We start from the raw sequence: 18,788 nt of genomic DNA on the forward strand, positions 1-18,788 counted from the left end.
GTCATTTTGAATTCGGCAAATATTGTAGGAGTTGAAGTGATTAGTACTATCTACCAAGATCGATAGGGCCGTCAACTAGCTCATCATCGAGAAGCATTTTAAATCAGAATGAGTGAAACTTGTGGTATGCTCTGTATTGGTTGAACAGTTTAAAATTTAAGATGATTAATTTAATTAATTTAAAGTAAACGAAAGATAGTTTTAAATTATTTTTAAAGTAATTTTAAAGTATTTAATGTATATATGATAAAAGTACAATAAATGATTAATAATTTTAGATAATAACCAATCTCAAAATAATTGATTAGGATTAAATTTTATGACATTAATTGATTTATCTTAAAAATTTTAATACATAAATCACAAAATAGACAAGCAAATTAACTGTAATAAAAAATAATTTAATTTAAACAAACTAATTTAAAAACTTGATATAATTAAATTTGATGATACTAACTTATTCTTTTAAAATTTTTAATACATTAATCACATAATTAATAGATGTCTCAAAGTATAATAAAGAATAATTTTTAAAAAAAATAAATCTAAAAATAATTATCTAAATTTAAACTTTCATCTCTATTTTATTTCTATTCCGCCCCTATTGCAGATAAAAAATAAAGATTCATCTCTCTGTTGTCGCTCGATCGTTGCTACACAACTGTTGTTCTCAAAATACAGTTGCTAATTTATCGCTAGTCTCTCTTTAATATTTTATTTGAGAATATATATCCATTGATAATTGGTTGCTATTCCGCCATTAAAGTAAAACTATTCAGGATATATAATATGTCGCTAATCTATCACAGTATCGTCGCTACATGTATCACGAATTTGTCCATGATCACTCTTTATACTATTTCTAAAAGATATTATGTGGAGAACAACATCCATCTCTACTTAGTCTCTATTCCATCTCTCTTTTTCATATCATTGTCGCTATTCTGTCGCTACGCCGTTACTAATATTATGTGAGACTTATGCACCAATTTTAGCAACTGATGCATATCCGTCATAATTTCATTGCTATATAGCGGTCATTATTTCGTTACAAATTTATCGTTAGATCACCTACGAGCGCTATAGTGACAACATTTGAGTGTTGTCACTATGTTGTCGCTGTTCCATTTCTTCTTCATCAAGATAGTGTCGTTATTTTGTCGCTATGTTGTTACTAAAATTATACGATAATTGTATGCCAATTTTAGCGACTCATGCATATCAGTCACAATTCCGTCGTTATGATGAATCATATAGCGGTCATTATTCTATCACAAATCTGTCGCTGGGCCATCTGCAAGTGCTATAGTGACAATGTTTGAGTGTTGTCACTATGTTGTCACTGTTCCTTCTCTCCTTTATCAGAAAAATATCGCTGTTCTGTTGCTACACCGTTCCTAATATTACGTGACAATTACACGATAATTTTAGCTACTAAAGCATATCCATCACCATTCCGTCGCTATTATGAATCATATAGCAGTCATTATTCTGTCATAAATCTATCGCTAGATCACCTGCAAGTACTACAACGATTATGTTTGAGTGTTGTCACTATGTGGTTGCTGTTCTGTCTCTCTTTTATCAGAAAAGTGTCGCAATTCTATCACTACGCCGTTAGTAAAAATATGTGAATAGTACAGGCCAATTATAGTGATGGATATTTTTCTATCAATATTCCATTACTATTATACATTTTATAATCATTACGAATCCATCATGAATTAGTCACTAATGCACCTGCGAGTATTTCAGCAATAACTTTTATAGTTTGTCATTATGTTGTCATGATTCTGCCTTGCGAGTATTTCAGCAATAACTTTTATAGTTTGTCATATGTTGTCATGATTCCGTCACTATTAGTGACGGCATACCAACCGATCTTAGACGTTGCTAAATGTCTTTCTCTAAATTGCCAAATTCTTGTAGTGTATCAATATTAACAATCGGAGAAAATTCAACATCAGCCACATCAATTCTAAAAATTTAGCAGTCTGTGATTCTACAATTCTGCTACCTCTTTTAGGACTATAAAACCTGTATCTTTAAGCATGTTCTGAATATCCAATGAAATAACAATGATTGGTTCTAGGATTAGTCTTTTTTTCTATCCGATTTTATATTTTTACTTCTTCAGGATAATCCCAAACCTAAAAATGATTTAAGCTATATTTTCTATCAGTCCAAAGTTCAAAAGGTGTTTTAGGCATAGATTTATTGAAAACTCTGTTAAGAATATACAAGATAGTTTTAAGAGTCTCATCCCACAGATATTCTGGCAAGTTAGATCTACTTGTCATGCTCCTCATCATATTTTTAAGGATGCGATTACATCTCTCAATCATACTATTTTGCTCAGGGCTACCAGATATGGTACATTGGATAATAATCCCATAATTCTGTAAGTATTTGGCAAATGGATCCATATACTGCTTTGCCACATCATGCTTGCTATAATACTCACCCTTACGATCAGATCTCACGATCTTGATGATCTTTTCTAATTATTTTTCAACTTCTATTTTAAAAATTTTAAATTTTTCAAAAGAATCTGATTTTTTTTAGTTAAATAAAGATAATCATAACAAAAAAAATTATCAATAAATATGATGAAATATTTATTACCACAGATTGTAGAGAAATAAGGTTCACTAATATCAGTGTGAATTATTTTTAAAAGATCTAAATTATGAATTATCCCTTTCTTTTTAATCTTAGTCAGTTTACCCCTAATACAATCAATGCAAGTCTCTATGTCCCTAAAATCTAAGGCAGATAGGATGTCATCCTTAATCAATCTCTCAATTCTTTTCTTAAATATGTGCTCGAAGTGCTTGTGCCATAATATAGAGGATCTATCTTTAGTCTTAGCATACTTTACTACTGCATTCTTAACATTTAAAGAAGCATAGAGATTATCACAAGCTAAATATAATTTATATATTCCATCATTTAAAATACCATAATCAACAATCTGAGAGTTAAACATCAAATTAATTTTTTCATTATGAAAATCAAAATCAAATCTAAGCCTGTCTAAATAGAAAGCAAAAATCAAATTCCTTCTAAAAGAAGGTACATAAAAGGTGTTCTCCAAAGAAATTTCAAAATCAAACTCTAAAAATAACTTGACAGCTTCTATATATACTATTTCAACTTCAAGATCATTTTTTACTTTCAGCTTGACCTCCTTCAGACTTGGTTTCTATTTGCTTATGAACCTTTGTAAAGAAATGATAACACAAGTTGTGGCCCACTATCAATCCATCAGGAATCAATAGGGATACTAACTAGGTTTGATTCATAACAAACAAGAGCTAGGGGTTTATCTTCCTTTTTTTTTTTCTTTTCTATCCAAGACTTGAACTTGTAGCACTGACTCCTTATATGGTCTTTCTTCTTACAGTGAAAATACTTGATATTTTTTTCAATGGCAACTTTGGGATTTCCTACAGAATGATTTTGACTGGAGTTGTTACCATATCCTTTTGCACCCTTAAATTATTTAGAAGCAGTAGGTTTATGTCTTTTCTAATTTACAGAACTCTTATCAGAATGGGATTTAGATTGGATGGAAAGAAGGGCACTCTCATTCTTTTTTTCTTAAGCTTTTCTTCCTCATCAACATATTTGATGATCAAGTCATTAACACTTCAAATTTTATTTTGAGTATTATAAGTAGTTTTGATCTGAAAGAACTCAGTAAGTAAAAAATTCAAAGCATGAAGTACACGAAAAAAATCAGGCAGATCAATTTTGAGATCCTTAAGTTTGGTTTGGAGATGAACCATATTCAGAATATATTTTCTGACTCTCCCAATATTATCATAACTCATGGTTGTCAGTTCTTTCATTAGGCATCCAAACTCAACATTCTCAAATATAAGATATTTCTGTCCTATGGCATTAAATAGCTCTTTAGCATTACTGGTCTCTAATAGACCACTTAGAAGATGTTCAGAAACAAACTTCTTAATAGCTATCAAGGTAAGCCTATTAGACTTTTTTTATTTGACAAAATAATCTTTTTGTTCAGGGGTACTCTGATCATTGAGTGAAGCGAAAATTCAGTGCAGGGGCAAAATGGTAATTTTAAAATTTTTTCAAAATTACTATTTTACAGCGGAATTATTAATTAATCTCATTAATTAATACTAATTAATCCTACACTAGGATCTAAATATGATACAACAGCATGCATTTAAATTTAAAATTCAAATTTGAAACAGTAAACTTTTTACTGTACTGTGTTTAGAACACATCACCATTTGCGGGTAGTCGATCACCGTAATCTGATCACCATCGGGGGGCTCTGATCGTCACGTCGCAGCCACACTAGTGTTTGACCTCTGCGGATCGTCCACACGAAGCTTCCGTCTGATCGGCTCCTCACGAATGCTAGTTCGTGATTTCACCCTTTTGATGGCTGATGTTGATCGAACTCCTTCGATCGATGTGTGCCGACTCCTCAGATGCTCCAGATCGTTTGCACGATTGGTTGAGAGGCTGATGGATCTCTTCCTGAAATTTGATGGACTCACGACACTCGTGGCACACCAATCTCACTTCCCGAATCCTAGGTAGAAACCCTAGGGTACACACCAAAAACCCTGCACCCACTTCTCTCTCCTTTTTCTCTCCTCTCGATAAATTTTAAACACTTCAAAATTTTTTTAGAACCTCCCCATGCCCCTTATCTTTTCTTTCTTTCATTTTTCATGCCCCCTCCCTTTCTCATTTTATAAAACATCGCAAGAGATGTTGAAAGCGTGTGAGTGGATAAGAAGAGGTGGTTGCTCACTTAAATTTAAATCAAATTTGAATTCAAGTGTCAACCAATCTTATCCTCATCCATTTGTGTGAGAAAGAAGAGATGGTGTGGCCTTTTTTTTTTTTTGTGCATGGAGACTTTCACGAGAAACTATTTCTCGTGTGGAATATGGGGCGCACAAAAGAAGATAAGTTGGCGCATGGTTATTTGGTTATCCATTCAAATTCAAAACTCCTTTAAATTTGGATGGGTAACAAACCAAGTTAATCCAAATAATTGGCGCACAGAAACATGAGCATGAGAGAGCTTTGCATGGGAGAAAATTCACGAGAAAATTTTTTCTCGTGAATTCAAATGGGCGCAAGGAAGTTGGGTGGCGCAGGGAATTTAAAACAAGGTGGTTTGATTCAAATTGAGCCAACCTAATTAAAATAGGTTAAGCACAATTAGATCAGATTAAACCCATCACAATTAGACTTAATTAGGCTCAATAAAATTCTAATCAAATCAAAAATTAACTAAGCCTAACTCCTGATCAAATCAGGGACTAAACCACCTTAGCGATTAGATCAACACTTAACCTAATCGGATCAATCCAAACTGAATCCAATTTAATTGGACTTGATCTAAAAATAATTACTCAATCAAATTGAGTTAATTAGCGATCAAATCACTAATTAAACCTCTCATAAATATTGAGTCCAAATTCGATGGGCAATTAGGCATCAGAGACCATCGATATGAAATCCTGATCAAAAAGTTCAAATTTCAAATTCAAAATTTGAAATTCAAAATTTTGACCCCGGTACCCAAAATGTATAGAACTCATGATCAGAGAATCTTAATTCTCAATCATAGAGTTCCAGACACATAAGACTCATAATCAGCCATCAGATCAGAAAGGAACCTCTAATGTGTGTGATCCCGTAGGTTCGAACCTAAGCCGGTAGTACAGGAACTAATTCCTGTACTAATTGAAGTGACCATCTAGCAATGGTACCCGACGACCGGATAGATCGAATAGTCGCAATCACAACATTCAGAACCTACGTGAATATGGTTACTGCATAATTCATCCCTTTTAACCCCTGTGTTTAGGACGACTCAGGGTTAAACTGTCAACCCTGATGAGATCATCCGAATCGTGCTCAACTCAATTAGTCCTGTGACTCCTCACTAGGACTACCCTTGCCAAGGTTTTGCTAAATAGAAACACGACTGTACACAACTCCTAAACTGGAGTGGTTAATCCCATCTTGACACACACATCGATAAGTCAAGTACTTGACTACACCCAGCAACCTTCCATCACTGAATTAGAAATTCAGGTAGTCCAGTGCCTAATACAGTGAGTTGCTTGCAAGTCACCGTGGCGGTCTCAGATCGGAGGGACATTTATACCCATATCCCATCGGAGCAAATCTTGACAGCAGAAATAGCTCTGGAGTTGGTCACGTTCAGTGCAGATGTACCATTACATCTCACCTGTATGCCATACCAGTGTCTCCACACTCCTTGGTTATGAGAACAACCAACCCATATGGCACACAACGACCTATGCTCGATAAACGTTGTCGTCCTTGGTAACAATGTATCATTTGATCGCGAACAGGTTTAAGGACTAAGCGATAAATCCTCCTTTGCCGAGTCTAAATAGTCCTAAGGACTTCACCACAACACAGGAGTTCATTAGAAGATGAAACATTTGTGATGAAAAAATATCAAAATAATTTTTATTTATTTATAATTCATGTACTAATACAAAAGGAGCACAACCGTCAACAGGCTGACGATTGACTTAGGGACACTATTCCCAACAATCTTCCACTTGGCCTAAAGCCAATCGGTGCAGTATCTAATACCCATCTTCGACTTGTAGTCGTTGAACTCCTTCACCGCAATGGCTTTAGTGAATGGGTCGGTCAGGTTCTCCTTTCCGTCGATCTTCTGAAGGTTGACGTCACCTCGATCCATGATCTCCCAGATGAGATGGTAGCGGTGCAGAATATGCTTCGTCCGCTGGTGTGCCTTCGGTTCCTTCGCCTGAGCAATGGCTCCAGAGCTGTCACAGTAAAGCAAAACTGGACCAACAAGGGAGGGTGTTACTCCGAGCTCGATGATGAATTTTCTCAGCCACACCGCTTCTTTGGCAGCATCTGATGCAGCAATATACTCCGCCTTGCATACTGAATCAGCCATAGTGTGCTACTTGGAACTCTTCCAGCAGACAGTACCACCATTAAGGGTAAAAATAAATCCTGACACACTCTTGCTGTCATCGCGATCAGACTGAAAACTAGAGTCTGTAAACCCTATAAGTCTCAAGTCCGATTCACCATATACAAGCCACTAGTCCTTAGTATTTCTTAAATACTTTAGGATGGTTTTAACAACCTTCCAGTGATTCTCCCCTGGATCAGATTGGTATCTACTCACTACCCCTAGTGAGTATGCCACATCTGGTCGTGTACATGTCATGGCGTACATGATAGATCCCACTGTCGAAGCATATGGAATCCTACCCATACGCTCTCTCTCTTGAGGTGTTGTCGGACAATCCTTTTTCGAGAAAGAAATTTCATGGCCTATCGATAGATAACCTTTCTTGGAATTCTCCATACTGAACCTTTTTAGCATAGTATCAATGTACGTGGACTGAAATAAGCCAAGCAACCTTTTGGATCTATTCCTATAGATCCTCATCCTTAGGATGTAGGAAGCTTCTCCCAGATCCTTCATGGAGAACTGTGATGATAGCTAAATCTTTATTCCCTGTAATGCAGGGATATCATTTCCGATTAAGAGAATGTCATCCACATACAATACAAGAAATACTACTATTGGACTATTAGCCCACTTATAAATGCAGGGCTCTTCTCCATTCTTAACGAAGCCATACGTTTTGATCGTCCTATCAAAACGTATGTTCCAACTCCGAGATGCCTGCTTAAGTCTATAAATGGACCTTTGTAGCTTGCATACCTTAGATTCATCTGTGGATGTGAACCCTTCAGGTTGTATCATATACACCTCTTCGTCCAGCTCTCCGTTTAGGAAAGCTGTCTTCACATCCATCTGTCAGATTTCATAGTCTAGATGGGCAGCTATCGCAAGCATAATTCGAATGGATTTGAGCATTGCCACAGGAGAAAATGTCTCGTCATAGTCTATACCATAATGTTGACGATATCCCTTGGCAACCAGATGGGCTTTATAGGTCTCCACCTTTCCGTCTGCGTCCCTCTTCCTCTTGAAGACCCACTTACACCCTATGGGTTTCACTCCTTCGGGTGAGTCAATCAATGTCCACACATCGTTGACCTTCATGGACTCCATTTCGGATTTCATGGCCTCTAGCCATTTCTCAGAGTCAGGTCTCTGCATTGTATCCATGTAGGTGATCGGATCCTCATCATTTTCATCAAGTTTGACAGGATCGCCATCCAGGATCAAGAAACCATAGTATCTGTCCGGTTGATGTGATACTCTACCAGACCGTCTTAAGGGTGCATAATCAATGGGCTTCGGATCTGATCTAATCAAATCCGGTTCAGGTTCAATAACATGTGTCGGTTTTTCCACCTGTCGAACTTCATCAAGTTCGACCTTCAAGGCAACAGTTCCTTCATTAAGGAACTCTTTTTCTAAAAAGATTGTCTTAAGGCTGACAAACACCTTTTGCTCATCAGCAAGGTAGAAATAATACCCTTTGGTCTCTTTTGGGTACCTTATAAAATTATACTTGTCAGACTTAGATCCAAGCTTGTCTGTAATTAAACGTTTAACATAAGTCGGACACCCCCAAATCCTAAGGTGTGAGAGTACTGGCTTACGTCCTATCTATATCTCATATGGCGTTTTGGCTACAGACTTACTCGAAACTCTATTTAGAAGGTAACAAGCCGATTCGAGCGCATATCCCCAGAGGGAGATCGGCAAACCAGCAAACCCCATCATGGATTGAACCATGTCCAATAAGGTCCGATTTCTCCTTTCAGACACACCATTATGCTGTGGTGTTCCAGGAGGAGTCCACTGAGAGAGAATCCCATTCTCTCCTAGATATGTCAGAAACTCATTAGAAAGGTATTTACCTCCTCGATCAGATCGAAGAATTTTAATACACTTCCCAGTTTATTTTTCTACCTCATTTCGGAATAGTTTGAACATTTCAAATGACTCCGACTTATGCTTCATTAAGTAGACATACCCATACCTCGATAGGTCGTCTGTGAAGGTTATGAAGTAGAAATATCCACCTCTTACACTTGAGCTCATAGGTCCACATACATCAAAATGTACCAGATCCAAGAGTTCACTGGCTCGCTCATCTTTTTCAGTAAAAGGTGACTTGGTCATCTTTCCAAGAAGACAAGACTCACAGGTTGAAAGTGATTTACAATCACCAAGTTCAAGAATTCCTTCTTGAGCCAACCTGTTTATCTTGTTCTTATTGATATGACCTAGCCTACAATGCCAAAGGTAGACTTCTGACACATTATCTATTCTAGGATATTTACCGAAGTTTTGAACCACATTAACAGGCTGTGATAGTAAGTAAATTCTATTATTTAATTATCCAACAAATATTGTAATACCATTCAAAATGATATTGCAAATATTTTTTTTTATTAAAAAATCATAACCGTACATGGCCAAAAGGCCTACAGAAATAATATTTAATAAAAAGCTTGGACAATAGTGACATTCACTCAGAATTACATTACAAGAATTGATTACAAGACTCATGATTCCTAAAGCTAGAACTGAAACTTTACTTCCATCTCCAACGTTCTGGAACCTCTCGCCTTCATCAAATCTCCTACTGACCTGCAGACCCTGCATCGAATTACAAATATGATAAGGGCTTCCGGTATCCAATACCCAGGCAGTAGTATCACAAATGAAAAAGTTGCAAGGAGTTATCATATAATTACCTTGCTTCTTCTTCGGCCTGTTCGGGTCCAGGAAGGCAATGTATTGAGGACAGTTCCTCTTCCAATGCCCCTGCTTCTTGCAAAAGAAGCACTCCGCCTGGCTCTGGTCGGGCTTACGCTTCTTGGTCTGACCCTGTGCAACCGTCCCAGCATGAGGCTGCACCTTCTTGTTCTTCTTCTTCTTGTTCTTCTTTCCCTTCCCAAAGGGTCGACGACGAGAAGAAGACCCTCCCACTACATTCACCGACTCCTTATGGAGCTGGTGATCCTTCTCAAAGTTCTACAGCAACCCCAACAACCCGTGGTAGTTTACTGCAGGCTTTGTCATTCGAAAATGAGTAAGGAATGGGAGGAAGGACTTGGGCAAGGAATTAAGGATCGCATCCTTACCGAGCTACTCATCAGAGAAAAACCCAATTTGCTTAGGCGCTCAATCATCTCGATCATGTACAGTACATGATCAGTGATTGAGGCCCCATCCCTCATCCGAGCATTGAAAATGGCACAACTAGTTTTGTGCCTTTCAACATCGTCAGGCGTGCCAAAGGAGTTGTTCAACATTTGAAGCATCTCCTGTGGCTAGGCATTCTCAAACCTGCGGCTGAACTCGTCATTCATTGCTGTCAGTATAATACATCGGACGGTGGTGTGGTCATTGAGCCATTTTTGGTAAGTGTCTCGGATCGCCTTACTAGCGTTCGGAGCTGGCTCCTTAGGTGCTGGATCCGTTACTACATAAAGGATTCGCTCATGCTCAAGGACGATTTTCAATTTTCGATACCAGCTATCGAAATTAGGTCCCATGAGCTTGTCATTATCTAATAATGACCGGAGCGACAGGATAGTGACCATAGCTGTATAAAGAAAAATCAGACCTCTATTAGTACATAAATTAATACTAAAGACTTGGACTTTAGTCTAAAATTTTTCTCAATATTTTTACGAAATGGTAGCCTCAACCTCCAATTCGAAGAATTACTTTAATTTCTTAATGGGTATTAGAATCCATACAGACTACACACGAGCCCAACTTTGGTTGGTCAACCCATTTGCATCTATGGGTAGGTTCTTAACCAGTTGTTTCTTTAAACAACTTCTAGTAATTGATTTTGCCCCAGAACCTAATCAGTAGGCTTTGGCCTCCACTGAAAAGATCTGGTTAGGTCCAACCATTAACATGACTTAATTTGGTGAATCAGACCAATAAATGATCAGACCCGACTTTGGCCGGCCAACCTAACCACCATCAGAAAGACTCAACCAAATTATCATATTATGAATGATAATTTCATTAGCCAATGAGCACCAGGCCTTTGGGCCTCCAATGATCATTGAACTAATGGACTCATTATCACTCACTTAATGGGAGGCATTGACTTAGTTATCATTATAACTTAATCATTTTATGGACCTAATAATTTTTGAGGATTTTATTAAAGGATAGTAGAGAAGAAATCATCCAGCCAATTTCAATCCTCCCACTGACTTCACCAAGTCAGATTAAAAAAAGATTTAATTAAAGCTGGCATTAGGAGCACCTAAATCAGTCATACTGATTTACCTAATGACATGGGTGAGCTCTAATCACCAAGTGATCTAATCAAAATCTAACTTACTAGATTGTCAGGTAAGTGAGACCAGTGGTGGGGATTTGCCATTAACTCGTCAATGATCGAATCAATGCGAGTAGCTCCCATTTAAGAACCACTGGTCAAAACTGCCGAACTTACCTTAGACACCAACCGGTTCATTAGTTTTAATTTTGATCAACTTAGTAAATAGGGCTCCACCGCGTAGCCATGAATTAAGTCCATCTTGGTCTAGTTAAAGACATGGACCCATTCAACTACAACTATTGAAGTTAAGTCTAGAGTATCTTTGACCTAATCTAATTCAACTTTTGATTAGATTTGACCAATTACTCCATTTAGTCCATTTTTAAGCTAACCTTAGGTCTAACCCAATTATGGACCTAATTCATCTAACCCATTGACCCACAAGTTTATGCAATTGTCTTAGGTCTTAATTCACAATTCTAGACCTACTAGATAACACTTAATTCTTTTAATTAAGTACTTGGGCTGATGGGTCAGGGTTTGGCATTTCGAAAATAATTTTTAAATTTTGAAAGATTTTATTTTCTATTCACTAAATGTGTTGACTCATTTCACAAACGGATCAGCATAATTCATAAACAGCAATCCTATTGCTCATTTCATAACAGAAAATAACTCAAAATAAATCATAAATTTTCTTTTAGATCTAATCTAACACATTCATGATAAATTTTATAATTAAGTCCTTTCGCTGCTTCATCGGCATGGGATATAATTACATCGGTACCCCTACCGCCATAGGAGACCCCATCGAATGGGAAGAGAGGGCCTTTAAACCCTACTTTTCTCCTATGACCGGACGGTCATGGCAACCAACCCAATTAGATTACTTGCTACTTGGATCAAGTATATCTAAATATACCAATTTCAAAATTTAAATTTTGAATTTCAAATTTCAAATTTTAAATTTGAGATTTTAACCAAATTTCAAATTTCGAATTTTCAATCTTTGAATTTTAAATCTTGAATTTTGAATTTCAAATTTTAAATTTCAAATTTCAAATTTTAAATTTGAGATTTCAATCAAATTTCAAATTTTAAATTTCCAGTCTTTGAATTTTAAATTTTTAAATTTTGAATTTCAAATTTTAAATTTCAAATTTCAAATTTTAAATTTCAAATTTCAAAATTCAAATTTTAAAATTTAAATTTTAAATTTTGAATTTCAAATTTGAAACTTCTAACAAATTTCAAATTTTAAATTTCAAATTTTGAATTTCAAATTTAAAATTTTAAATTTTAAATTTAAACTTATAGATTACACCTTAATCTACGCATGCATATGTATATCATATTCTAGAACCATGCTTTGATACCACTTGAAGTGAAAATTCAGTGCAGGGGCAAAATGGTAATTTTAAATTTTTTCAAAATTACTATTTTACAGCGAAATTATTAATTAATCTCATTAATTAATACTAATTAATCCTACACTAGGATCTAAATATGATACAACAGCATGCATTTAAATTTGAAATTCAAATTTGAAACAGTAAACTTTTTACTGTACTGTGTTCAGAACACATCACCTTTTGCAGGTAGTCGATCACCGTAATCTGATCACCGTCAGAGAGCTCTGATCGTCACGTTACAGCCACACTAGTGTCTGACCTCTGCGGATCGTCCACACGAAGCTCCCGTCTGATCGGCTCCTCACGAATGCTAGTTCGTGATTTCACCCTTTTGATGGCTGATGTTGATCGAACTCCTTCGATCGATGTGTGCCGACTCCTCGGATGCTTCGGATCGTCTGCACGATTGGTTGAGAGGCTGATGGATCTCTTCCTGAAATTTGGTGGACTCACGACACTCGTAGCACACCAATCTCACTTTTCGAACCCTAGGTAGAAACCTTAGGGTACACACCAAAAACCCTGCGTCCACTTCTTTCTCCTTTTTCTCTCCTCTCGGTAAATTTTGAACACTTCAAAATTTTTTCAGAACCTCCCCACGCCCCTTATCTTTTCTTTCTTTCATTTCCCACGCCCCCTCCCTTTCTCATTTTATAAAACATCGCAAGAGATGTTGAAAGCGTGTGAGTGGATAAGAAGAGGTGGTTGCTCACTTAAATTCAAATCAAATTTGAATTCAAGTGTCAACCAATCTTATCCTCATTCATTTGTGCGAGAAAGAAGAGATGGCGTGGTCTTTTTTTTATTTCTCGTGTGGAATATGGGGCGCACAAAAGAGGATAAGTTGGTGCATGGTTATTTGGTTATCCATTCAAATTCAAAACTCCTTTGAATTTGGATGGGTAACAAACCAAGTTAATCCAAATAATTAGCGCACAGAAACATGGGCGTGAGAGAGCTTTGCGTGGGAGAAAATATCTTCTCGTGAATTCAAATGGGCGCAAGGAAGTTGGGTGGCACAGGAAATTTAAAACAAGGTGGTTTGATTCAAATTGAGCCAACCTAATTAAAATAGGTTAAGCACAATTAGACCAGATTAAACCCATCACAATTAGGCTTAATTAGGCTCAATAAAATTCTAATCAAATCAAAAATTAACTAAGCCTAACCCCTGATCAAATCAGGGACTAAACCACCTTAGCGATTAGATCAACACTTAACCTAATCGGATCAATCCAAACTGAATCCAATTCAATTGGACTAGATCTAAAAATAATTACTCAATCAAATTGAGTTAATTAACGATCAAATCACTAATTAAACCTCTCATAAATATTGAGTCCAAATCCGATGGGCAATTAGGCATCATAGACCATCGATATGAAACCCTGATCAAAGAGTTCAAATTTCAAATTTAAAATTTGAAATTCAAAATTTTGACCTCGGTACCCAAAATGTGTGGAACTCATGATCAGAGAATCCTAATTCTCAATCATAGAGTCCTAGACACATAAGACTCATAATCAGCCATCAGATCAGAAAGGAACCTCTAATATGTGTGACCCCGCAGGTTCGAACCTAAGCCGGTGATACAGGAACTAATTCTTGTACTAATCGAAGTGACCATCTAGCAATGGTACCCGACGACTGGATAGGTCGAATAGTCGCAATCGCAACATTCAGAACCTACGTGAATATGGTTACCGCATAATTCATCCCTTTTGACCCCTGTGTTTAGGATGACTCAGGGTTAAACTGTCAACCCTGGTGAGATCATCCGAATCGTGCTTAACTCAATTAGTCCTGTGACTCCTCACTAGGACTACCCTGGCCAAAGTTTTGCTAAATTGAAACACGACTGTACACAGCTCCTAAACTGGAGTGGTCAATCCCATCTTGACACACGCACCGACAAGTCAAGTACTTGACTACACCCAGCAGCCTTCCATCACTGAATTAGAAATTCAGGTAGTCCAGTGCCTAAGTACAGTGAGTTGCTTGCAAGTCACCATGGCGGTCTCAGGTCAGAGGGACATTTATACCCATATCCCATCGGAGCAAATCTTGACAGCAGAAATAGCTCCGGAGTCGGTCACGTTCAGTGCAGATGTACCATTACATCTCACCTGTATGCCATACCAGTGTCTCCACACTCCTTGATTATGAGGACAACCAACCCATATGGCACACAACGACCTATGCTCGATAAACGTTGTCGTCCTTGGTAACAACGTATCATTTGGTCGCGAACAGGTTTAAGGACTAAGCGACAAATCTTTCTTTGTCGAGTCTAAATAGTCCTAAGGACTTCACCACAACACAAGAGTTCATTAGAAGATGAAACATTTGTGATGAAAAAATGCCAAAATAACTTTTATTTATTTATAATTCATGTACTAATACAAAAGGAGCACAACCGTCAACAGGCTGACGATTGGCTTTGGGATACTTGTTTAGGTGGCCGTCGGAACAGGTCCCTAATGGCGACAAGAAGAAGAGAAGAAGAGATGGCCATAGGGAGATCCGTCTGTCTTTTTCTTTCTCTCTTTTTTATTTTTGATTCTAGCTTTCTACAAAAATACTAAGCTCTGATACCAATTGTAAGAATTTTTTCTAAGATCATATGCAAAAAATTAGAATATAAAATCATAGATGCGTACTTATATTCGCTATTGATTTCCAAAACTCAGATGCTCAGACGAACATCGAAGGCCAAATCCTTCTCCGCAGTTTCCTCTCAATAGGCGGCTATTCGATGAGGCAAGTCTGAGAAGTAATCTCATGGTATTTATAGAAAGTGGAGAGGGAACTTAGCCAAATTTAAAACAAACTCTAATAGACCCTCTCATCACGGGCTTAAGTCAGGTTCTGACCTATATTGTGCCACCCCAACCACACCATCCAACATAAGGTCCGCATAGTCCCAAACACATGGATCACCAACAACATTGGGTTTACATACATATTCATTAATCCGGATTATATAATCAGTTAATTTTTAATAAAATAAAAATAAATAATTAATGACCGTCCATAGTCAAAAAAAATTCTCACAACCGTTCGGAAGTATATATTGATCAGCCAAGAAACTTCACAACTTCGTTGTTACAGCATTACACTTGCTAGAACATGTCTCCTACAGAACATCTCCTGCAGAATTTTTCTAGATTCAAATTTCATAGATGCAGAGCAACTAATTAAACTCTTAGAACTAGATTTCCAAAAAGGCCTGGAAGATGCTTAGTCCGATACACATTGGTCCAATAAGCACGGCCGGCCCTGGGGTGGGTCAAAGCGGGCGACCGCCCCAGGCCCCTTTTTTTTTTTTCCGTCTGGGTAAACCAAACGCCTCTTCCTCTCCCGAGTCCCAGCACCCCAACGGCTTTTTTAGATAAACCAAACGTCTTCTCCCTCTCACAACCTGTAGCTCTTCTCCCCTGCCTCCTCCTTCGTCTCACATCCAGTTGCGGATCGATCCTATGCACGCAGACTTGGACGAGGAGATCTCAGGTCTCCACAAAAAGATTCGGCTGTTGAAAGGCGTGAGTTTTTCTTTTCTTTCTTGATTTTTTTTTTTTGAGTTTCTATTGATTTTTGCTTGCAATTTCATATGATAGGTTTGATTTGATTTGTCTTCTCGATCTTTTATATAGGTTGGATTTTTTTGCACTCTTCTTGTTAGATCCCCTGATTTAAAAGAAAGAAGCCAAAGTTAGGGACCTAAACATTCTTGGAATCGAACAATTAAACCCAGGATGAGGATGTTGTTTGTGTTTGAATATCTTAGTGTTAATGGTGGCCGCATATGTAATCGCGTGAATGAATTATTTTGTTCATTATTAGTTTTTGCTGCGCATTGGAGCAGATATGGTTCAAATGGCAAAATGGTTCCGCTAGAGGTCTGCAGAACTGAGAGATAAATTATGCGCATATTGTAGTATGCTCCTATCATTCCCCAAATTCTTCATGGTGGTCTTCCGTGAATGTTTAAAACTAAAGTTAACTTCATCAGGATTCTTCTCTTCTTTGCCTCTTCTTGTGTCTCATGCCCAGAATGAAAACCATAAATAATGATTGCTCATTAATTCTCAAGTATAGAGGTTAATCTGAATAAGTTCTCCCTATTTTTTTATTTTTTTCACCGGAGCTTGTGGTTGTCGTCGTCCGGTCGTCGAAGGCTTTAGTTGTGGGCGGTGTTGGCCGGGGAGGAGGATCTCCCTTGTGGGTTGTGGCCTTGCCTCAGGAACAGGGATGAGTTCTCTGTTTCGTTAAAAAAAAAAAAACAGAGAGAAAGAGTCCTTGTTTTACCGTGGAAAAAGAAGGAAAAAAAAAAACTATTCGACCACTGTTGGCTGAATTGGATTTTTTGATGCTTTATATATAATTTTTTTTATTTCTCTTTTTAGATCCTTGAATATGTTGTACTCTCAGCTTCTCTTGTTCTCAGCTCATTGAGTCTTCCAGATGAACTTTTTCTCTGACCATTCTCTATACATATGTAACAAATTTAAAATTAAAAAAAAAATCACTGGAGCCTGTGGTTGTCGTCATCCGATCGTCGGAGACCGCTCCTTTAGTTGTGGACGGTGTTGGTCGGAGAGGAGGATCTCCCTTACGACCTTACCTCAGGAACGAGGGATGAGTCCTCTATTCCGTTAAAAAAAAAAAGAAAGGATCCCCTATTTTATCATGGAAGAAAAAGGAAAAAAAAAGAGAAAAGAAAAAATGATCCACAGTTCACACAATAAAGAAAAAAAAAAAAATGATCCACACTGTTCTATTAAAAAAAAGAGAGGATGAGTCCTCTGTTTTACTATGGAAGAAGAAGAAGGAAAAAAAAAGATGGTCCACAGTCCACACAATAAAAAAAAAAAATGGTTCACACAATATAATTACATGGATTTGTTAATTATAATCCAATTGGTTTAGGTATATGAAATTTGGTTCGTCTATGTGAGAGTCTCAATCAATAGGTCAGTATTCTTGCATATGATGGAATATATTTAATTTTGTACATCTAGGACTTGCTTTTTTAAATAAATATAATTATGGTCTTTATATCCATCTTATTTTTTTAGATAGCTTGTGGTTTCACTTCATTTTCTTATTATTTTTACTATATCTTATTCTTAAAATAATTGATTAATTGTCATGTTTTATTTTTCAGGTTTAAATTTTTATTACAATTACAGTAGCTTTTGCTCAAATTTTGTTCCATCAACAAAGCCTTCAAACAAGTTCTATTGTTCTATCAAAAAGCTTTAAATCAGGTTCTATTGTTCTAAACTTTAAATTTATTGATTACTAATTTTAGCTAATATTTATTATTTTATTTATCAAAATGATACCTAGAAAATATCCTTCGGGTCATGAAAAACTTAAGAAAAAAAGAAAACAAGAACAATTAACTCAATCATTAAAAGGAGGTCTTGATAAATTTATTATAAGTAAAAAAAGTGATATAGTTGAGAATTCAAATAATATTGCTAGTGAATTTGTCAATAAAAATATAAATATTACTTATGAATTAAATAATGATAATAATATTATTAATAATGATAATACTAATAGCACAGATGATCTCATTAGTGGTGATAAAAATTTAATGAATGAAAAATCAAGTGAATCAAATACTTTTGACATTTATGATCCTAGGATATGGGATAGTCTTGATACAAATTCTAAAGATTTATTAATTAAAAATGGTCCTAAAAGAGATATTAATATAAAGTTTCCTTTTGATCAATATAATAGACATTTTTCTTTAACACATTATGATCGAACTTTACCAAATGGAGAGCAACATGATCGAAAATGGTTAGTATATTCAAAAGAGTTAGACAAATTGTTTTGTTTTTGTTGTAAGCTATTTAAATCAAATGATAATAGTAGTAGAAGTCAATTAGCAAGTGATGGCTTTAGAGATTGGAAACACCTTAGTGAAAGACTTAAAGCTCATGAAACTAGTAATGATCACATTCATAATATGACCATTTGGATTGATTTACAGAATAGATTTAAAAAAAATCAAACAATCGATAAACATATTCAAGAGCAAATTAATAAAGAGAAAGAACATTGGAAAAAAGTACTATTAAGAATAGTAGCTGCT

This window comes from Elaeis guineensis, chromosome 4 (genome assembly GCF_000442705.2).
Source record: "Elaeis guineensis isolate ETL-2024a chromosome 4, EG11, whole genome shotgun sequence".
Lineage (NCBI taxonomy): Eukaryota > Viridiplantae > Streptophyta > Magnoliopsida > Arecales > Arecaceae > Elaeis > Elaeis guineensis.